This window comes from Psittacula echo, assembly GCF_963264785.1.
Source record: "Psittacula echo genome assembly, chromosome: 7".
NCBI classification, from domain to species: Eukaryota; Metazoa; Chordata; class Aves; order Psittaciformes; family Psittacidae; genus Psittacula; species Psittacula echo.
In genome coordinates, this window is record NC_137740.1 from 17882416 (window position 1) to 17906774 (window position 24359).

General features: G+C 39.9%; 1 protein-coding gene across 2 annotated transcripts in view; it reads left to right on the top strand.

Moving 5' to 3' along the window:
- BRINP3 (BMP/retinoic acid inducible neural specific 3) overlaps window positions 1-24359 on the top strand; it is a gene marked incomplete at both ends in the record, with an annotated part of 200938 nt that overhangs the window by 127870 nt on the left and 48709 nt on the right. The gene's annotated exons all lie outside the window — the stretch shown is intronic.

The window sequence follows — 24359 nt, forward strand, 5'->3', positions numbered from 1 at the left end:
TGTCTGTTTTGCTGTATCTTACAAAAGGCATTTATACAACTGACTCCATCTGAAATTTCCAGAATGGTTTGTAAATCTAAATATATACATTCTTAAATGCATCCTGGATCTGAGTCTTAGTATATCTTTCTGGTAGTAAGTGTTGATCATGATGATGAGCAGTCTGTGTAACTACATAAGAATTTAGGCAGCTATACCTGAGTATTATTAATCCGTTACACTTTGTGGACTCCAGGGCTAAGAACTTGGTCCCTATTGGAGCAAGAAGTGTGTTAGAGGCAGAAAGCAGAAAAAATTAGGAACAAAGTCAGGTTATACACCTGGGTATTCTGCATTTTTTTGTTCTGTAATGCAGCTGGAACAACTGCTTCATTCCACATCCATTTTTTGGTGTTGGGTCAAAGTTTCTCCTGTAATTCCCCTTTATGCTGCTCCTCCAGCAATACCACGAAGTTGAAATGGAGATCATAGCTGACCGTTGATTTGCCAAGTAGTTAATAGTTCATCTTTTTGTAGTTGGTGACTACTAATGATTTCTATTTAAAATGGACCTATCCATGTTGTCTCTACGTATTTGTGCCACATTAGTTTTCTTTAAAGCATTGAGATTTGGTTTATACATCATTTCACCTGTCCTGATCATCAGAACTTCCTGTCCCATAGAGAATAGGAACCTCAGGTAGAATCAGCTTCTGAACAATTCACTCACTCAGTGATATCAGTGACATCTGTCTAGCTGGATGGTTGGAAAATTTAAGTGATCTCAGCAGATCTCGGAAAAATCACCAAGTAAAGAAAGAAAGGAATGAGGTAAGGAAGAAGCAGAAAAAAATAAAAATCACAGTTTTTATTGAGTTGTGTTGGAGAAAGAGTAGAAGAGAGAGGGAAGAAGACTATTCAGTGGTCATGGAAGAGTGTGTGAGAGAAGAAATATCAGTACGATACTTAACTGTGAACAGTATGTTGTACACATTCATTTTTATATTTGTTGGTTTATTGTTAAAGACTGATTTCTCAGATCAAGTTTGAGAATTTAAAAGGACCTTGTATCAGTTAAAATTATAGTTGTTGTGACTTTTTGTAAAACCTGATTGGTCTGTTTGGAAGATATTAAGCTGTTTTCCCAGACCTGGTCTCACTCTAGCGTGACCCTAGATTTTCTTCTTGGAGGATCACCGACTTCCTTGATTACAAAAACATGAATTTATGGTTTGGTTTTGTGTATGTTTTGTGTGCATTTTCCTCACTTGCTATTTTGACACCTTTAAGATTTATGGAGTCATGCTACCATTTACTATTTTACAGACTAGGACAAGCATATTGACTCAACAGAATGGCATGGATTTTTTTGCCATATTTTGTCTTTGAATGGAATGTGATACTTTTCAGTGTCTGAAGAATTTCATTTGATGTCACCTACTTATAAGGAATTTTAGTTAAGCTGAAAGAGCACTCATAGCTGAATCTATGGAGGATTCTTACAGCAACCTATACAAGGGCATCAAATTACTTATGTGCTTGAATAGTTGTCAGCTACATCTATAGTTCTATGTTCAGGACTGAGACATGAATGTCAGGGGAAAAATGGGTAAGAGTAAAACTCTGTGCTTTTAAAAAAGGCTCTATCTATGCTGTATGAATCACTAAAATGGCAACTTCACATGCATCTGTCAATCAGGTAATTGCTAGTAGGCATGGTTACTAAAACGTGAAATATAGATTATTAACATCATTGAGACATATGCCACAAACACTCTTTAGCCCTTAAATTATTAAATGAGTTTTAATCGAATATATATACGAAGCATGAGTTCCACATCTCAAAGGTAGCATAGAAAATCTCTGCTTTTAACTTGTAAACTGTTTTGCATAAACATGTTCAAGGAAAGATGAGACAAGTAACCTTGTATATATGTGGGTTTGTACTTTCCTGAAAGTTGGCATGTGAACTTTAGATAGATAGCTTAGTCATTGTCCATTCAACCTCACTACGTAAATCATATATTACCATCTGAACAGCTCTTTCAGTACCGCCACAGATGGTCTGTAAACATTTCTAGCCACAGTTTATTACTAAGACATATTCTGAAAAATTTAGAGCTTGTGCAACATTTAAGCTATGAAAAAAACTACTAACAAATGTCAGCATGATCTGATTCATGTTAGTACATGTTCTGAGAAAAAAAAAAGTCCTTTATTGAAGTCAACTAATGTTTTAAATAGATATTTTATAACTTTGATGTGGCATATATAGCATCATATAATGGTTTGGATTGGAAGGGACCTTACAGCTCACCTAGTCCAGCCCCCTGCCGTGGGCAGGGACACCTTCCACTAGATCAGGATGCTCAAAGCCCCATCTAACCTGAACTTGAACATTTCCAGGGATGGGGCAGCCACAGCTTCTCTGGGCAACCTGTGCCAGGGCCTCACCACCCTCACAGGGAAGAATATTTTCCTGATGTCTAATTTAAGTCTCTCCTCTGTCACCTTAAGGTTATTCCCCCTTGTCCTGTCACTACATGCACTTGTAAAAAGTTCCTCTCCAGCTTTCTTGTAGGCGCTCTTTAGGTATTGGAGGACCGTTATAAGGTTTCCTTCAGCCTTCTCTTCTTCAGGCTGAGGCTGAACAACCCCACCTCTCTCAGCCTGTCATCACAGGAGAAGTGCTCCAGCCCTCAGAGCATATTTGTGGCCTCCTCTGGGCTTGCTCAAGCAGGTCCATGTCTGTTTTACGCTGCGGGCCCCAGACTTGACTCAGTCTTTAAGTCAGTTGAAGTCAGCTTTTGAGAAAAGAGTAGGTTGTTTAACTCTATATATAATTTACATTTTATATATATAATTTATAACAAAAATAAATAAGCTAGAAAAAAAGTAGTGTTGAAAAAGGTCAGATTATATAGTATTTTAGACTCTGAGCATACAAGGAACAAGATAATCCAGACCATACATAATGATCCATATAATCTACTACTTACTGCAGAGGAATGAATGAATGAATGGATTAATTAATTAGTTAATTCCATTCTTTGAAACATGAACTCCAGATTCAAGTAAGGTTAAATACAAATGTATTAACTTTCTCACTTTTCTGCCTTCCAAACCTTTCCTTATCTTACATATAACAAAATAGTCTTCAGAATCCAGTAGCAAATTTTATCCCCTAACAGACCTGTAAAACTGGGTTCACATGAGGTCATGCACGTTATCTGTGGACAGAATTTAACCTAAAGAGGAAGAAGTAAATATACAATTTAAGATAGTTTGTTTAGAATCATAGAATAGTTAGGGTTGGAAAGGACCTTAAGATCATCTAGTTCCAATGCCCCCGCCATGGGCAGGGACACCTCACACAAAACCATGCCACCCAAGGCTCTATCCAACTTGGCTTTGAACACCGCCAGGAATGGAGCATTCACAACTTCCCTGAACAACCCATTCCAGTGCCTCACCACCCTCTCAGTAAAGAACTTCCTCCTTGTATCTAATCTAAACTTCCCTGTTTAAGTTTTAACCCGTTACCCCTTGTTCTATCACTACAGCCCCTGATGAATAGTCCAGCCCCAACATCCTTAGAGACTCCCTTCAGATACTGGAAGGCTGCTATGAGGTCTCCATGCAGCCTTCTCTTCTCCAGGCTGAACAGCCCCAACTTTCTCAGCCTGTCTTCATATGAGAGGTGCTCCAGCCCCCTGATCATCCTCGTGGCCCTCCTCTGAACTTGTTCCAACAGTTCCATGTCCTTTTTATGTTGAGGACACCAGAACTGCACACAATACTCCAAGTGAGGTCTCCTGAGAGCAGAGTAGAGGGGCAGGATCACCTCCTGTGACCTGCTGGTCACTCTCCTTTTGATGCAGCCCAGGATAAGGTTGGCTTTCTGGGTTGTGAGCGCATACTGCTGGCTCATGTTAAGTTTCTCATCGACCAACACCCCCAAGTTTTTCTCTGCAGGGCTGCTCTGAATCTGTTCTCTGCCCAACCTGTAGCTGTGCCTGGGATCGCTCTGACCCAGGTGTAGGACCTTGCACTTGGCCTGGTTAAACTTCATAAGGTTGGCAATTTCCCACCTCACAAGCGTGTCGAGGTCCCTCTGGATGGCATCTCTTGCCTCCAGCTTATCAACTGAACCACACAGCTTGGTGTCATCGGCAAACTTGCTGAAGGCGCACTCAATCCCACTGTATTATCATCATAATCCTCAATCAGTATTATCTCTCATTCTGACTGTTTTAGAAAAAACAACTGAGAAATAGATCTTTAAATTTAAAGGGAAAAAAGAAAAAAAATTTTTAAAAAGCAGTTCTCCAATGCCTAAATCCTATTTGAAATCAGTGGGCAGCTAAATTCAGTTTGTGTCTTTGGAACTCTCTAACTGACTTTGCACACATAATATAAACCACAAAAACAATTACTTTTTTCTCTACAACCTCATCCTCTCTTTCAAATTAGGCAGTTTACATTATTGTTTGCCTTTCAAACCATGAGACATGAAAGAAAAATGAATGTACCTAGTCAAAAGTTAAGGATGTGCGACAAGTTCATGTTAGATAAATGTAATGTTGGTGAAATTAAAACATCTATCACACCAGGAACCTCATGAAGTTTAGCAAGGAGAATTCCTTGTCCTTCATCTGGGGACTCCTGCATGGCACACCAGGATATGCTGCTGGTCACCCAGCTGGAAAGCAGCTTGTCAGAAAAGTAGCTGGTCCTGGTGGAAACCAGGTTGACTGTGAGCCAGCAACATGTCCTTAAAGCAAAGAAGGCTGATGATATCCTGGGCTGCATTACGAGGAGTATTGCCAGAAGTCTGAGTGAGAGTATCTGTCTCATCTGTTCAGGTCTGGACTCCTCTGTACAAGAGACACATGGACATATTAGAGAGAGTTCTCAAAAGATGAAGGGTCTGGAGCATCTCTCTTTTGAGGAAAGGCCAAGAGAGGTGTGACTGTTCAGTTGGGAGAAGAGAAAGCTCAGTGGGATCTTACCAACATAGATAAATACCTGAATTGAGGGTGTGAAGAAGATAGAGCTAGGCTTTTTTTCAGTGGGGCACAGTGACAGGATCAGAGGCAGTGGGCACAAAATGAAACATGGTAGATTCCCTCTGAACATCAGGAAACACTTTTTCATTGTGATAGTGACTGAGCATTGAGGTATATTATGAAGTATATTTTCAAAGTAGCCTTGAAATTGAAAACTTATTATTTCAAAAAATTATTTTAAATACAAATCACTGTGGAAGCAAATAGCACACCTACAACAAAATTGGGAAGGAATTTTAATGTCACAGTTGGGTTTAAATGTGATTCAGTGAAGCACTGAAATATGTGCCTATTTTAATTATTTATAGTCCATTAACATCTTAGATTTGAATTGTGTGCTTAAATGTTCATCATCAGCTTAAATAGATCAGAGCTAGAGCCATCTAAGATCTTGAAGAACTGCGCCTACCAAACACAAAGACTGTTACCAAACATGTAGCTTCACAGGCATAATAATTAAACATCAAAAGTCATCCTGTAAATATCTTTAAATATATCATTCCATAGCTTTAAAAGACAAACTTCTCAAAATGTGAAGTTTGATCTTTTTTCAATCACTTTTGTATCTGCTTAATAGAGATATTTCAAAAGGTAAATTTCAGTATCACAGAAAGCCTAAGTGGCATAAGTACAGCCAAAGTAAGTTGATATTAACTTTCACAATATTTACTGAAACTATTTTTCATTGTGCATCCATCCTCCATCATTGCTTTGATTGCCAAGTACTAGCTGAAGTGAATTGCTGTTGCAAGCTATTCTTCTTTAATCCTTGGGTTCACTGGATTTCATGTTTAATGCATTTCATAATTCCCTAATAACTCCAGGTTGTCTTGCTATTGGACATTGGTTACCCTTTAGAAGTTGTTGTAGTTTAATCCCAGGTAACTCCCCTAAAGTTTATATCCTGGGCATGATGTGCTGTGGTATGGAATACCCCTTTGGCTAGTTTGGGTCAGGTGTCCTGTCTCTGCTTCCTTCCAGCTTCCCCTCCTCCCTGACAGAGCATGAGATTCAGGAAGTCCTTGGTCAGACTAAACATTACTGAGCAACAACTAAAAACATCGGTGTTATCAGCATTGTTCCCAGGCTGAAAGTGAAAAACACACCACTGCACCAGCTACTAAGGAGGAGAAAAATGACTGCTACTGCTGAACCCAGGACAGAAGTGCTGACTTAAAATAATCTGAAAAAATCTACAGTTTTGAAAGTTTCATCTAAAAATTACATCTGAATCCTCAGTTAATATATAGCATTACATAAAAAGTTACTAAAGTTTTCTTGTTTACATCAGCATAGATTGTTTTTGGACTTTAGAGTCCTGCTTCCTCAGTTCAATTAATTCCTCAATTCAATTTTTCCATTCCTTTATAATGATTGAATTAATAATGTTCCCAAAATCCCCTGCATACAAAAAATTGGTTTTAAAGGCTTGAAGAAAGCAGGTTCTAACAAGGGAGATAGATGATAAGCTTATTACTGAATTAAATACCTGTAAAATTGAAGATGAAGAAGTTCAGGCATCCCATTCTTTTTTTTTTGGGGGGTAACATTTCTATCTTATATGATTAATATAAAATCTACAGAAAGTAAGAGGAGAGATCACCTCTTCAGTGAGATTTAGAGAATTTTGCATTTAATAGTGTCATGAATTTATACCTCCATCTTGAAAACTGCAAAATGTGGAAACCCACAATATTTTGATGATACACTTTCAGAACTATTTCCCTTTTTCTTCAGTTCATATTTTCCCATATGAACTATGATCATACATTAAAATGCCAACTTTGAAACAAAAAAGTGTCTTTCCACTAAGCACATCTATTCTCCAGATCTGCTAATCTGTTTTATTAAAACCAAGCACAACAGAAGCACAAATATGGTCTCAGAAAAAGTGAAGAATTAGTGTTCTCTCATTCTTGAAGTTAATGTAGACCTTAATGAGTTGAAACTCATGTGCACATTTGACCAATATTTTTACTATTGAATGCTACTTACATACAGAATACGTTTCAATTCACACTTCGTGTTTTGAAATTGGGGTTTGTCTAGCTGTATAGACATCTGAGTTGTCCAAGTCATAACTTCTGCATTTGTGGTCACACTACATGTCTTTATAAAATAGCATTGTGTGCTGCCTCTAGGCTTCAAAACTTTCTACTGTTTCTTGTGAATGATGAAGACCCCTATTCTCACAGTGACGTTTCCAGGTTTACAGCCTGGGTTTCCACTAGCCAGGCTGTAAACTGTGGTAAAATACAGTAAAATTAAGACTGGAAATGACAGCTGGCACTGATATGGAAGTGCAGACGCTCAGGAAGAAATTCTTTACACCCTCTGCTAGTCTTATAAATTTGCTGCAGATGGGCAGCAGTGTCTTTATGATTATTGGGTCTGTGAAGAAGCTGTAAAGGAGGAATTCTAAGATTCTTCCAAAATCAGAGACTGGATGTGACAGTCACACAGTCAGTCAATACATACAACCATAGCAACTGATTATATTTGATCTCAAAATCTACATAAATCTCTTAGTATTTCTTTTGTGGCTTAACCGTAGTCAGCAACTAAGCACTGCACAGCCATTCTATCAATCCCCCAGCAATGGGATAGGGAACAGAACTGGAAGAGTAAAAGTGAGAATACTCATGGGCTGACATAAAAACAGTTTAATAGGTAAAGCAAAAGCTGCACACACAAGCAAAGCAGAATATATTCATTCACCATTTCCCATCGGCAGGTGTTCGGCTGTCTCCTGGGAAACAGGTCTCCATCACATGTAATGGTTACTTGGGAAGATAAACACCATAACTTCAAATGTGTTCCCCCTTTCCTTCCTCTTCCCCTAGCTTTATATGCTAAGCATGACATCATAAGGTATAGCTTATCCCTTGGGTCGGTTGGGATCAGCTGTCCCAGCTGTGTCCCCTCCCAACATCTTGTGCACCCTCAGCCTACTTGCTGGTGGGGTAGTGTAGCAAGCAGAAAAGGCTTTCACTATGTGTAAGCACTGTTTAACAGTAACAAAACTATCACTATGTTATCAGCACTGCTTTCAGCACAAATCCAAAACATAGCTTCATATTAACTGCTATGAAGATTAACTCTATCTCAGCCAAAACCAGCACAATTTCTAAGGAATGAGGATATTACAGTCATTATTCCTGCAGGTAAAGACTCTTAAGTGCTGAGCATATAGTAATACATCTGTTGATTTTTTTTCTTTCAGTCAGTTTGAGTAACTAAATATAGCAAACGTAGCCAGAGTAATCAGATTTATTTAATTTACTGAAAGAAATTTATGTTTAAATAAAACAGATACAAAACCAGACAGTTAAATAGAATGTATAGATAAATCTTTAACTTAGATTTAAATAGGTTAAATTTAAAGTTAAAAGAAAATTAAATAAATAATGTAAATAAATTTAAATAGTATGAAGATAGAAATCTTGGATGTCTGGTTGACAGAATGCACTATGATGACAGCCAATGACAAATCCAGATCTTCAAGACCAAATATGAATCACAGCATAAAGACACAGGAAACCTGGGGGAAAGAAGTTTGCATCATATAAGTACTAGCTTTTTCATCATGTCGTACACTGTTGTCAACAGTAGTTCTGGAATCATCTTAATTACGAGTTATATTAATATCTTCTAGCAGTGCAAGGAGGTTGTATTAAGGAATGCAACCAGTATCCCTCATGTAGTTCATTCTTTCTCCTCCTCTCCATCAGACAGGCATTTTAAAATATTACTGTGATTATAGTGTGTCAGCTTATTTCTGATAGATGACTCCAACAAAACAAGTCTGCATTTAGTCTATGATGTTTAACTTTCACAATCCCTCTATCTAGTCAGAGAAATCTAATATAATGTTGTTTTCTACTCCAATAAGTCACAGATTTTTGCTGTTTTTCTGGTGAGAATTCTTTCTAAAAACTGCTTTAGCGAAAGTGGGCACCATGGGATTCCTTTTTATTGCTTTTCACAATCTTCAAATCAAAGTCATCTAGATGACAAGTAAAAAATAATTCTTCCTAGCTGACAAGCCTACAGATTGACTATATCATGTAGTCATCAACCTGGGTTCTACCCTTCTCCCTTGTTACCAACAGTGATGACAACCCTAAGATCTAGTCAGTGCCCTCAGTTACTCTTATGTTAGCTACAGTGATGTCATTGTAAATTTTTTCAAATTGCCTTTTAATGACTAAATAAAAATTATCTTTGTGATTGTAGGGTTCCCTATATTCCTTCTAGTACAGGAGAAAAGAAAAACAAAAAACTAACCAACCAACCAAAAACCTCCTGCATTTTAAGATAGACATCTTAAGATAAAATTAATGTACCAAATGCCTCATTTACACTTGTTCCAAATTACTAAAAGGAAGTAAAAAGGTAGAATATAACTGTAGGATTGACTTGTAAACATCAGTTTAAACATAGATGTTGCCATATGTATATGCTGATTGGAAGAATATTCTTGTAATTATAATGAAATAAAAGCTCCCAGACTGACTTTCAGACTGTATGTTGAGATTCTAAATCTTAAATAACATTGCAAGATGACTAGGTTTGATTTAGCTTAAGACACACACCGTAAATTTAGAGTCCCACACTGTCATTTGCAGTGAATACAGTTTCTACTAGTTCTCTCTTACCACAGTCCAGTGACATTACTGCTTTTCCAGTTACTATTTTTCCATTAAAATGCGCTTAGCATAAGCTTAAACACAAAATCTGGAACTAAAACTAAATACAGGAGCATTTCTTCAATTTAAAAAATTAACCTTGCTCTCTAACAAACTGTTTTCACTGATTCAGAAGGATGAGAGAGCATACCCATAAAAATGCCCTTGCCAAGCTCATTGTACACAGTACACACAAAGTGTTAACTGCACAGGTCATCCAGGTAGCATAGTCTGTCCCTCTGTTGACCAGAATAGACCGATTGCCATGCAAATGAGTCTAATTTGAAATCTTAATTGAAAGACTCCTTTTGAAAAGTCTGAAAAGACTCACTGGCAGTTGAAGGTGCTTTTTAATCACTGAGAATAAAGACTTCAATCAATATGGTTCAAACTATTTGCTCCTGAGAAGTACAGTGGTGGTTTTCTTTAAAAGGTTGCTTACAGCTTCAGGCTCAAGGCCAAGAAAACTTAGCCCCCTGAGTCCTTAATATAATTATTGTTTTCTCTATTATCTTGCAAGAGTGTTAATTTGCCTCCCAGTAATTAACTTCCCTATGTAGTTGTCAGGAAGTTTAATCAATAGCAAGAACAGATACACCAAGCTGTCATTTCTTCTGTGACCAATGCTCCCTACCTTACCTCCTACCTCTCTCACCCCTGTGGAGGTGTCACTGTTACAATAACATGAACAGGTGGGATGTGCATAATTTCTTCAAAGTCAGTGTCTAAATTGTAAAAGTCCTACTCCAAAAATGAAGGTACAGCCAATTATGTCCCATCAATATAATTGCCCATCTTCTAAAACTAAAAACATGATATGATTCCTGCTAAAGCAGCACCTGGCAAATCGAGTTTTACATGGCATTGCATTCTCAGACACTTTAAACATTGGGATGACATTATAAAAATAGGAGGAGCAGAAGGCTTGATTTAATATAATTCTACTTATGTCCACCATGTATGGGACATAATGTAATTCCCTTCAAAACTAGTGACAAAAAAAATCTCATTCTTGGTGGAATTCCAATCTTCCTTGGCAGCTTTGGACGTTATTAAGAGGGATATCGCCTTGTGGCCTCTCTTTTCTTCTAGGGCAGTATTGTCTGTTCTGATTCACAGCTTCTTAAATCTTCTGTTGTAATAGCTTAACCCTGGTTATTTACTTCATTGTGTTTTCCAAGAACACTTTTCAGTTTCACTCATTCTCTTCCCTGAACTATCCTTCTTTGAAACCTTACATGTTTATTTTCCCACTTTTCAAACTGCAGGTGTTACCAGCATGACCAAGAACAAATAAGGTAACTTGAGGTTGTGTCTAAATCTACACATAAGTATTATGTGCATTTATGGTGCTATAGAAAGAAAATAACAGCTAACACTAGATAGAAATTGGAATATCCATGCTGCAGAAATACTTGTAAAACATGTTGAAATGATCAAAATATTTACAAAAAAAGCCAAGATAACTGTAGATAAATTTCTGAGAAACTTTTGTTGTTGAAAGCTTACAGTGAATTCCAAGGAACATCCATTTTGAAGGGCAAAGATATGAAAATTTTTAAAGGAATAATGAACCAAAATCACACCTGAAAAAGAAACTGACAGGATGAAAGGATTGTCCTTCAAATGTTTGGATTTACAGAAACAGCTATTAGTGTCTGACTTTTTGATTTCTGAAAAGTGAACTTGCTGTCAAGGTCATATTTAGATTGAGAATAAGAAACTAGTCACTTCTTGATTACAGGACATGTGAGTCTGCTCAGCTCACAGCAGAGCCTAGGAAAGGTTATTATCTCCTGCCTAGTAAAACTTAAGAATTAATTCCTGATTTGCAAGGTGACATTCTATCTTTACTACTAATTTTAACTCTTCAATTTTTTCCTCTTTATCCAGCCACTGAGAAGGTCTCAAGGCTTGTGAAGGGAGTTATCAGTGATTACCTGTTCTTATCACAGGTTACCATTACAATATATATATATACACACATACATATATATAAAACAAATATATACATGCCTATATATAACATATTGTAAAATCAGTTGCACTGTAACATTTACTTAAGGTCCCTCAGAAACTATATAGTAATAAAATATCAGAGGATCTTTGTTACTTACCAATTCCCTCACCTGAGCTGATACTTAGCCTTGTTCTTGACTCCTTGCAAAGCCTAAGGTTTAGAGGAGCTATCCCTGCAACATTCCTCACTCAAAAAAAAAAAAAAAAAAAAGGCCCAGAAAACCCCCACAAACCTACCCCACTGCAAGAACCATAAAAATTTTCTACCCCTGAGGCTTACAAAGCAGCTAGATTGTACCAGTTCAAAAAGCTTGTCCAATATTGTGTTCAGCTTCTCTCTACCGTCATATGCAGTCCATATCTTCCATTGCACACGCATTTCCTTCCTTCTCTTTGTCCTTCAGAAAATTTAAAACAGAGATAATTTGATTTAGAGAAGCAAATGTTTTAATTATAGGGAGAGTTGAAAGATTTAGACTAGGTAGGGGAAAAGGGAAGTGGAAAATTCAGCTTTACTATCTTTTCTGTAAAGAAATAAGGTTGTTTCAAGCTGCAGTCTTATGTTTCCTTGAATTGGATTATTTTCAAACATATTTCTTGGAACACAGCTGCTCCTTCTTTGACAACTTAAGTAGTGCATCATGAACAACTAAAATTCATTGCAACATAAAACCAAATATATGTTCATTTTAGTACTTTCTTTTCTCTAGGCTTTTAAATCATGATGGAATATTTTAAAAAACATGTATCTTTTATAAATCTCTTTAATAATATCTACAAAATATTGATGCAGCACTTTATAGAACAACAACCCTATCCAAGCATTTAAAATGTAGGTCTTCCTGTTTTTTATCCTCTTAGACTACCAGCTTTGTGATTTCAGGTTTCAGTTTACAGCTGACACTAGTATTTGACTTGCTGTCATATTTATTGCCCTGAGTACAATTAAAAGCATAGTTATGGGAAAGGAATTATAATACCTTGATTGCATTGTTAAAGTACAAGGTTTCTAACATACACTACATTTATGTAAAAAGTGTGATAAACTGTTGGGGATTATGAGATCTTTCCTACCAGAACTCTTGCTCCTCACACTAATTGCAGTTATGACAGAGAACTCCAAGGAGGATGCAGTTGCTTGGAGCCATAAGCAAATGCATTATTATTATCATTATTTGCAATACATGGCAACAATTAAATCTGGGGTCTATTCTGCTAACTCCTCTATAAAGATGTAATAACAGACAGGCTTTTCTCTGAAGAGCTTGCAGTCTAAACAGAAAATACAGTTGAAATGTAGCAGAGGTAAAGATCTATCTATAGATTATTACAAAATATTGAAGTAGATGTTTTGAAAAAGGAAAAACAAACCAGGAATACTCTTTCAAAAACTGCAAAATGATGTTTTTTGTCAGAATACAGTAAAGCACTTTGACCTTCATTTTTAAGTGTTTACTAATTTTGTCATTTCTGACTTTATAGCTTTCATTAAAATAAGAAATTAAATGTTGACATAAAAATGTAAAATTTATGTTTTATCAAAGTGAAGCATTTTGCTTGAGTCAATACAAAGTAAAGTAAGAAAACCTTGCAGTGTTCATTTTAGAGGATTTCAAAGAAAATAGAAGCATCTGGAGAATTTTAGAGAATATCAAAAGGTTTAGCTTGTATTCTAATTTTGGAATGCTAAAAATCCTTTCACAAAATGGATTTTCTATTCTCTGCACAGTTCTACTTAAGAGCCTTCTTTGTTGTGAAATGAAGCTTTCCTTAGCTTTTGTGTGGAATTGTCATAGTCTTCTTATAGATTCTAACATATAAAAAAAAATAAACTAGTATTTATATTAAATAATAGGCTTATTTACAGCATCAGCAGATAAGGTCAGCACTGAAATGGGCACAAAGGTTAAGCAAATTGGCACAGCAGGGTTTGATGGCTTGCTTTGTTGCTGTGTATCATCTTTTCTGTATGTAAATAGATTGCTGGAGTTACTAGAGATATTTCCTTGTTGTTTTTCAATGAAAGCTTTTGGTCTGAATATTTCTTGTTGTCTCTGACTCTTGCTCATTTTCCTCATGCAATACTATCTGTTTATTTTGGCTTCCTATTAGAACAAATTGGCTCTCATGGGTCAGGATCAAAGGAGAGATCAGCAAGGGTGACACTGAGGTGGGAGTGTGTTACAAGCCACCCACTCAATGTGAGGAAATAGATGAAGCTTTCCTTAAGCAAGTCAAGGATATGTCTGGATTGTAGACATATCCTTCTATGCTTCTTATGGAGAACTTTAACCTTCCTAACATCTGCTGAAAAGCCAACCCTGTGGGACATAATTAGTCAAGGGGGTTTTGGAGGGTGTCAGGAATAACATCTTGATATAGATACTGGATAGACCAACAGGAGTGACAACAGAACACGACTGGTTATTCCCTGACTAGGAAATGCTGTTTAGGGATGGGATAATCAATGGCAACCTTGCCTGTAGAAGACACAAAATAATGGTGTTCAGGATCTGTAAAGGAGTGGGTGAGAAAAGCAGCAGAATGAAGACCAGGGCATCACAAAAGAAGTCTTCATCTAATTCTGGCATTGCCTCTGAGGCAGCTCTGAAGACAAAGTAGCTCTGGAAAGCTGGCCAGATTTTAACGACAGCATACACCAGGCATAAGAACTGCCTTTCCTGACACTCAGGAAAATGCATAGATATACTGGAGAACCAGCTTTGCTAAACAGAAAATTCATGACAGAGATCCAAAGGAAAAAAGTAGCATATAGGAATCAAAGAAGAGCAACACTGTATTCTCCTTTCTTGTACTGAAACCTAATTTGGCATCAAAGGATTTGGAACCCTAGAAAGCCTATCTGAAGTATCAACAAGCATATCTCCTGGATCAATGACCCTGTTCTCCAGCTCACAACAGCTTCTCTAGTGGATCACTGTGATAAAGCAAACATGCATAATTAGTTAGTAGTCTCCTTGCCATGAGAAGGTGCTCTCGAACAATGTGGAGTTAATAACACATATATAAAGCAGCATTAAAGCCAGACTACTCTCTCTTCCTTTTTTGAAATAAATATTAATTGTTGATGTTTCACTTTTATCTTTGGATTGCAGACAGGCTGCAACAGGGACAGGCTATCAAGGAAAGTTCTACAAACATTGCCCAGACATTTAGAAATGGTGATAGGAAAATCTAGAACCAGTGCCTGCAAGGAATGTCAAAAGCCATAAGAAAAGCTCCTACAGATCATAGAATCATAGAATAGTTAGGGTTGGAAAGGACATTAAGATCATCTAGTTCCAACCCCCCTGCCATGGGCAAGGACACCCCACACTAAACCATGCCACCCAAGGCCTCATCCAACCTGGCCTTGAACACTGCCAAGCATTCAAAACTTCCCTGGGCAGCCCATTCCAGTGCCTCACCACCCTCTCAGTAAAGAATTTCTTCCTTATATCCAATCTAAACTTCCCCTGTTTAAGTTTGATCCCGTTACCCCTTGTCCTGTCACTACAGTCCCTGATGAAGAGTCCAGCCCCCTTCAGATGCTGGAAGGCTGCTATGAGGTCTTCACGCAGCCTTCTCTTCTCCAGGCTGAACAGGCCCAACTGTCTCAGCCTATCTTCATACGGGAAGTGCTCCAGTCCCCTAATCATCCTCGTGGCCCTCCTCAGGACTTGTTCCAACAGTTCCATGTCCTTTTTATGTTGAGGACACCAGAACTGCACACAGTACTCCAAGTGAGGTCTCCCGAGAGCAGAGTAGAGGGGCAGGATCACCTCCTGTGACCTGCTGGTCACTCTCCTTTTGATGCAGCCCAAGATACGGTTGGCTTTCTGGGCTGCGGGCGGACACTGAAGCCGGCTCATGTTAAGTTTCTCATCGACCAACACCCCCAAGTCCTTCTCTGCAGGGCTGCTCTGAATCTGTTCTCTGCCCAACCTGTAGCTGTGCCTGGGATCGCTCTGACCCACATGTAGGACCTTGCACTTGTTACGGTTAAACTTCATAAGGTTGGCATTTGCCCAGCTCACAAGCGTGTCGAGGTCCCTCTGGATGGCATTCCTTCCCTCCGGCGTATCAACCAAACCACACAGCTTGGTGTCATCGGCAAACTTGCTGACAGCGCACTCAATCCCACTGTCCATGTCACCAACAAAGATGCTGAACAAGACCGGTCCCAACACTGATCCCTGAGGGACACCACTCGTTACTGCTCTCCATCTGGACATAGAGCCATTGACCACAACTCTTTGCGTGCAGCCATTCAGCCAATTCTTTATCCACTGAGTGGTCCTGAAGTTTCTCCAATTTAGAGACAAGGATGTCATGTGTTCTGTGGGACAGTGTTGAATGCTTTGCACAAGTCCAGGTAGATGGCATCAGCTGCTCTATACCCGTCCATCAGTTTCACAGCCTCATCATAGAAGGCCACCAAATTGGTCAGGCATGATTTCCCCTTAGTGAAGCCATGCTGGCTGTCACCAACCACCTCCCGGTTTTTCATGTGCCTTAGCATGCGTTCCAGGAGAATCTGCTCCAAGATTTTGTGAGGCAAAAAAACCCTGGATGCCTTAGTGGTAAAAGATTGAACAAGGCAATATGGGCCTGCTGCTGAATAGATTGTGTGATTTAGTAATTTATTTGTTTCAGCATAAACAGATAAAGCACAAATACTCAGTGCTGCCTTTGCCTTCAGTCTTCACCAGCAAATACCCCAGGTCCTTGAGCTTAGTAAGTGGATTCAGGGGGCAGAGGAACTAACAGCAGTGAGTATTATGGAATCAAGGGTTAATTGAGAGAATTTGATCTGTGGTAGTCCATAGTATTCAACAGATTGTATCTGTGGGTTTTGAGAGGGCTGGATGATATGCCTGTAAGGCCTCTCTGTTAGTTTTGAAAGATCATAGAGACTGAGGAAGATCCCTGATGAATGGAAAAAGGTAAATATTATGCCATTCATGAAAAAAGCCTGAAAGCATGATCCAGGGAATTACTGATTGATCAGCTTCATTTTGGTCCCTGGAAAATCATGGATTGAGCCCTCTTGGATGGTGTTTCTGAAATTTACTGGGTTTTTGTGGCAATGTATTGAGGGATAAGAGGGAATGTTGCAGGGGTGGCCTCTTTTGAGAAAACAGCAGGCACTGCTTCTGTTGGACAAAGCCAGTGCCAGCCAGCTCCAAAAGAGACTGCCCAAAGCTGAGCCTATCAGTAGCACTGGTGACATGTCTGTGATACCATATGTAAGAAAGGGTGAAAAACATTGCACAAGATATGGCTTAAAGGAACTACTGTTTTATCCTCCTGCTCATGTTATCCTGACTACAGAAGCTGTCTTTATACAGAGTGTGTCTTGGGCTGTGAGAAAATTCCTCTGATTATAACACCGATAGAGTTGAAATAATCTCTGTTACACTGAGGAAATAGCTACTATATAGTTTTAAAGAAAATTTTGGGTACAACAGTCTGAAAGCTCAGACATGGACTTGCTCTGTTTAATCTAAAGAAAATAGAAGAAGAAAGGGCAGTGATAATAAGTGACATGTTAATGTTGCCAGCATTATGTTGCACAGTCAGATGTTACCCCGTGGTATTGTTATTAGCGTGGTGTTCTGCATTCCCAAGCTGGTATAAAACTGTTGACTTCTGGGATGCTTCCAGAGATCCGCTGAAAGGGATCTTAGGAAACAAACTAATACAAGATATTTTGATGGCCTGAAATGTTTCAAAACCCCCACTCGGCCTCAGCTGTAACAAAACCAAAAATGCACCATGGTCTTGTAGGTGTAATAGTCTTTGTCCTGGGTTCAGCAGTGACAGTCAGGTTTTTTTCTCCTTCTTAGTAGCTGTTGCAGCACTGTGTTTTTGACTTTTGGCCTGGGAACGAAAAAACTGATAACACTGATGTTTAGACTGACCAAGGACTTTGTGAGTCTCATGCTCTGCCAGGGAGGAGGAGGGGCCGGGAGGAAGCGGGGACAGGACACCTGACCCAGACTGGCCAAGGAGGTGTTCCATACCACAGCACGTCATGCCAGGGGATGTAACTGGGAGCTACCCGGAAGGGCACGGCCCCTTTTTGGTCGGGCTGTCTTGTCCAGCGGGCGGTATCGTATTCTCTTCCCTTGTTATTTCTCTTGTCGTTGTTATTGTTGGTGGCAGCAGTGGTGATTTGTGTTATACCTTAGTTGCTGGACTGTCTTTATCTCAACCCGTGGGAGCTGCATTCTTTTGATTCTCCTCCCCGTCCCTCCAGAAGCGGAGGGAAGAAAGGAGGGGGGGGCAGTAGACTGCGTGGTTCTGATTTACAGCTTGGGCTTAAACCACGACAGTTCTATTTTGGCGCCCAACGTGGGGCACGCACGGGTTGAGATAACGACAGATCTGACCGGAGTGTGTCTAATCGTATTTGTGATAAGCATTCAGTGTTTTGGATTGATAGTCACTTGTCACAATGCTGATTTATTGGCTCTCAAAGTTGTTGTTTTTGATCTCACAGTCTCAATATGCCGTAGGTTACTTAGAGCCGGTATTTGCTGTGTTAGTGTTTTTCAAGTGTGGGGCTTGGGCTAAGGTTATTGTCTCATTGTATTTTATGGTAATGACTTGTAATACAATAGAAAAAATGATCATGAAACTGGTCTGGCTTATGTTCCCAGTGTGGTCACCACCTTTATACTTTGGGAGGTATATAATACAAATGCTTAGCAACTATACATCTTTTTTCTCCTTCCTGGGTGGTCAACCTATGAAGGAGACATTCTTTTACCCTCCCAGTGCCCCTTCCAGACCGTTTACAGCATCGTTTGAGAGTTTTGAAGTTTTTGAGTGGCCTTTTAATATTGTTGAGACCTGTTTGCTGATTGTGATGGGGGTCACCATGTTGGCACGCATACAGAGTGTGTTTTGTCCACAACCATTACGTCTGATCTCAAGAGTTAAGCAGAGTCAGGTTTGAGCATTTTCTGGGGTTAGACGACAAAATAGGGGGACCGAGAGATTTTTCCCGAGGCTGGACAGCCATGAGTGGCAGGGTGTGTGGGATAGTATGGGCAAGTATCTAGGTCAGTGGGCCCCTCCAGTGTTTTGGAACTTCACCACTGAACAAGTGCAAAATCCAGAAGAATTAGTAAAACACTTAAATGAGGTGTGTTGTCATCCTGGTCATACCAGAGAGGGACAAATCATGTCAACGTGCTGGGGCTTGGCCTATGCTTACCGGGCCTTGTTCAACACTATCCAGCACCTTCAAAAGGAAAGAAATGTCCCTGGATCTGAGGGCGAAGCAACAGACAGCGCAGCTACTCCAGCTCCGAGCACAGCAGCTACACCACCCCTAGCGACAAGTACAGCCGCTACTCAAACTTCGACTGCAACAGACAGTGCAGCTACCCCAGCGACAAGTACAGCCACTACTCAAACTTCAACTGCAACAGACAGCGAAGCTACCCCAGCTCCAACCACCGCAGCTGGGGAGAATGGTCCTACCTGGAGCCTCTGGCAGAAAGCTCCAGGGGAGACTCGAGGTCGACTCCTCGGCTTTTGGAGTCGGGGATACAAAGGATCTGAGGCCAGCTATACCCCAACTGAGAAAGAGATACTGGCAGCCTATGAAGGGGTTCGAGCTGCTTCGGAGGTGATTGGCACTGAAGCACAGCTCCTCCTGGCACCCAGGTTGCCCGTTCTGGGCTGGATGTTCAAAGGCAGGGTCTCCTCTACACATCATGCAACCGATGCGACATGGAGTAAATGGGCTGCACTAATTACACAACGAGCTCGAATAGGAAATCCCAGTCATCCAGGCATTCTAGAAGTCATCATGGACTGGCCAGAAGGCAAAGATTTTGGAATGTCACCAGAGGAGGAGGTGATGCGTGCTGAAGAGGCCCCACCATATAATAAACTATCAGAAAGTGAAAAGCAGTATGCCTTGTTTACTGATGGGTCCTGCTGTATTGTGGGAAAACATCGGAGATGGAAGGCAGCTGTATGGAGTCCTCAACGACAAGTTGCAGAAACTGCTGAAGGAGAGGGTGAATCGAGTCAGTTTGCTGAGGTGAAAGCCATCCAGCTGGCCCTGGACATTGCTGAACGAGAAAAGTGGCCAGTACTTTATCTCTATACTGACTCATGGATGGTGGCAAATGCCCTGTGGGGGTAGTTGCAGCAATGGAAGCAGAGCAACTGGCAACGCAGAGGTAAACTCATCTGGGCTGCTGCACTGTGGCAAGATATCGCTGCCCGGGTGCAGAACCTGGTGGTGAAGGTACGCCATGTAGACGCCCATGTACCCAAGAGTCGGGCCACTGAGGAACACCAGAACAACCAACAAGTGGACAAAGCTGCTAAGATTGAAGTGGCTCAGATGGACTTAGATTGGCAACATAAAGGTGAATTATTTTTGGCCCGGTGGGCCCATGACACTTCAGGTCATCAGGGCAGAGATGCAACATACAGATGGGCCTGTGATCGAGGGGTGGACTTAACAATGGACACTATTGCCCGGGTTATTCATGAGTGTGAAACATGTGCTGCAATTGAACAAGCCAAACGGTTAAAGCCTCTTTGGTATGGAGGACGATGGCTGAAGTACAAATATGGGGAGGCCTGGCAAATTGACTATAGTACACTCCCACCAACCCGCCACGGCAAGCGCCATGTGCTTACCATGGTGGAAGCAACCACCGGATGGCTGGAAACATATGCTGTGCCCCATGCCACTGCCCAGAACACTATCCTGGGCCTTGAGAACCAGATTTTGTGGCGACATGGCACCCCAGAAAGAATTGAAAACAGACAATGAACTCAATTGTACGCTGTTGCCTGCTATAGCCCATCAACTAGAAGTCTGCAGGGCACCAGCGACTGGCTCTGACTTCCCTCCGACCATCATCCCAACAGAGAATGAACTTTGATAGAACCGGACGAGTTCTACAGTAAAGGAATGATCAGCATCAGCAGGCAATGATTCAACACTGCACACAGCTTCTCCTGCCCTGAAAGACTGTTCCAAGAGATGGAGCCCAACATCATGAACCGAATGGTCTCAGTAGCTTTATAGGAATTGGTCTGTGCACTAAGCTAACAGTGCACCGAGATGAGAGTGAGGGTATATGGAAAATGTGGGATCTGAGCATGACGTGAATGGTATGGAACAAGGGGTGGATACTGTCCTGGGTTCAGCAGTGGCAGTCAGTTTTTTTTTCTCCTTCTTAGTAGCTGTTGCAGCACTGTGTTTTTGACTTTTGGCCTGGGAACGAAAAACTGATAACACTGATGTTTAGACTGACCAAGGACTTTGTGAGTCTCATGCTCTGCCAGGGAGGAGGAGGGGCCGGGAGGAAGCGGGGACAGGACACCTGACCCAGACTGGCCAAGGAGGTGTTCCATACCACAGCACGTCATGCCAGGGGATGTAACTGGGAGCTACCCGGAAGGGCACGGCCCCTTTTTGGTCGGGCTGTCTTGTCCGGCGGGCGGTATCGTATTCTCTTCCCTTGTTATTTCTCTTGTCGTTGTTATTGTTGGTGGCGGCAGTGGTGATTTGTGTTATACCTTAGTTGCTGGACTGTCTTTATCTCAACCCGTGGGAGCTGCATTCTTTTGATTCTCCTCCCCGTCCCTCCAGAAGCGGAGGGAAGAAAGGTGGGGGGGGGGGGGGGCCAGTAGACTGCGTGGTTCTGATTTACAGCTTGGGCTTAAACCACGACAGTCTTGTACAGACCTTGCAATTCTAAATATCAAGGATATGCAAAATATTTGTGGCAGGTAAATCAGAGGTGCTGTTCTTTTTCAACACAGAGCAGGTGCCTCTTTTTCTTGTAGCGGAGCATTGTCACATCCTTTGATGAGGCTTACTGAATTTTTCTGGTCTTTGCTAGCTCTATATGCAGAATGTTAATCATTGTACCAAACATTAAGCCCTGCTCTGATAAGGAATAACACTGAAAATCCAAGTTACAAGCTAAGTAGCTCTAGGTATTTCTTACAGCATAAATATGTCTGATATTAATCCAATTTCAGTAATAATCTTTGCTCCAATTGTGATATTTTTCATTTATTCTTTACCACTGAAAATGATATAGTATTTGAATTTCTAGACACCATTAATACAACGAAGATTTACCTTGCAGAACAAGGGAAGTGAAAAAACAGACATGACCACTCATAAAATGAAAGTTAAGCTTTTTTGGTCAACTACTGCATATAATGTTTTACATTTTTCCCCAGTATTTGAAGTTAGCTAAAAATATGAAAAAACCAAAAATGTATTGCATGTGCTACCCTTGTGAAAATAAATGAGGAAGTGCTGAAAGCATATCATATGTGGTATCAAGTATAATTTTTTAAAAGCAGCAATTTCTATGGCCCCCAGCACTGTAATACTGGCTGTTAATCCTCAGGAATGCCTGGTTGTGTGTTGATGAGAGTGTAATAGTTTAATCATCTCTCAGTGTTAGGAGTTCATGTTGTAGTTTCACAGATCATGAAATGTGTCTGTTTAAGATACGAGCACATTATCTTTTCTTCTATTTTGCAGAAGGCATTATGTAACCATGTTCATTTTATCTCTGTCTCTGTTTTACCTGTATTATGGTTCTCATTAGCATGATCATACAGGGCACAGGGATAGTCAAAGATGATGTTTATTACAGAGAGAAAAAGAAGAATTTTCCTATTCAAAATGCTTTTGCATTGCACATTAAGGAGTATAAACCCTCCTTATCACTTCTAAACACTGCATCCGATTATATTCTCTCCTCAGAGATTTAGGTTTATTTTTGGCTTCATGAAACTGAGTTTAAGTAGGTATACCAGTGTCATAGAAGAACAGAAGGGAAATGAGAAGTGAACAATGAAAACAGGTAGTCAGGAATGCAGCTTACGGATCTGATGCTCCCTAGGTGTATAAGTATACTCCTCTGCGGTCACTAGAGCTTGGCTGATTTATACAAACTGCAGATCTCTGCTTTGTCAAATGACATACTTTGTAACAGTTCAGTTAACCTTATTTCCTTTTTTTTTTTTTTTTTTTCCTTACTACCGCTTTGCCAGGTTGTTAAATTTGTAAATGCACTCTTTAGGCTTGGAAGACTTTATCAAGCCAATGGGTCTGCACCTGCTTTAGACAAGCCAGATATAACCCTCTGTCATAGCATCTGTGCAAGCCTTGAAGGAAGCGAGAACTCATAAGTGTAGTGTGAGAAGACAAAGGCATAATTTTCACTCGGGAAGGGGAAAACAAGGACCAATTTTCCCCAGATTGTAATGAGACTCATGGAGACACTTATTAATCAATTTATTAAATATTCTTATTATTTCCAATTATTAAGCTACAAACCCAGAAACAGATACTTATTCTTTTTTGGACAGAGGATAAAAACCAGCTTCTTATATAAAATTAGGGAAGGGAAAATGTAAAATATAAGATGGTCTGAATACTTGATAAACAGTTACTTTCCCCAATCCTTTAACTTATACCAGGGACAGCAGAGGGCAGCAGTGCAGTCCTCAAGGAGAGAATAGTGTAGTGGACAACTTCCTTTTCCCAAAAAAGGAAGGCATGAGGAGAAAATAAATAACACATTTCCAAGGAGCTTATAGACGATTTTTAAAAACCACTTTATTAAATATAAAAATAATCATCTTTGACCCTTGCTTTTCATTTTTTACATTCCAAAAGACCTTTCAATGCCTTTTGTTTTCTGATGAATATTCATCCATCACGGGAAATATTATGCCAAAATAGGCTGTTCTATTTCATGGCTTCTTGTCTCTCAGGATATGGATGAGGGTCATTCTAGCTTATTTAGAAAAGATCTTTCTTCTCCACCCATAAAACATTTTCCCCAATCAACCCTCTCCCATGAGAAAACCCAAATTATAGCAATGTTAAATACTATGATTAACTCTAGTTTTAAGAGCGAGGCTACTTCAGTTGGATCATTGCATTCACATAGTCTGCTGAAGTGTAAATCACTCAAAAGGAGCATCTGGCAGGGTGAAAGCCAAACTGTGGGATAAGTGACTGCAGTAGCAAGCTGAAGAAAAAACTGATTGGGAAGGGTGGGAGGATAGCAGAGGGCAGGAGGACAGACAGGAAAATGTACTGACATATAGAAACAAGAAAGAAAAGGGATAAATACGTGCATTTCAGTGTGCTACTCATTTTCTCATTTCCCCCCAGTAATCAGAACCCTTTTAAATGGAATTTTATTTAGGTTCAAAAGTTACAAATAAACTTGTAAATTATCCTACTTATGCAAATAGACTTAGTGATTAAGAAGATTCTGTTTATAGGATTCAGTCTATGCAACTTATGTGGACTGAGCTACCAGAACACATCACAAAGCATAGTATGTTCACAATAACAGTGATCTTGTGATTTAGGAACTCCTTTTTTATCACTTTAGAGATGGGGACATGAGTCAAAAAGAAGTTATAGCAGACATTTTTTAAGTGTCAAAGTACCTTAAAATGCTTTGAAAGACTGAATTTCAATTTTAAATACTTTTGAAAGTCTGATCCTTAATGGCTGTCTCAGGTGAAATAACATGCCTTGAAGGGAGCTGGCCTGTAAAATCACATTTACTTGCTT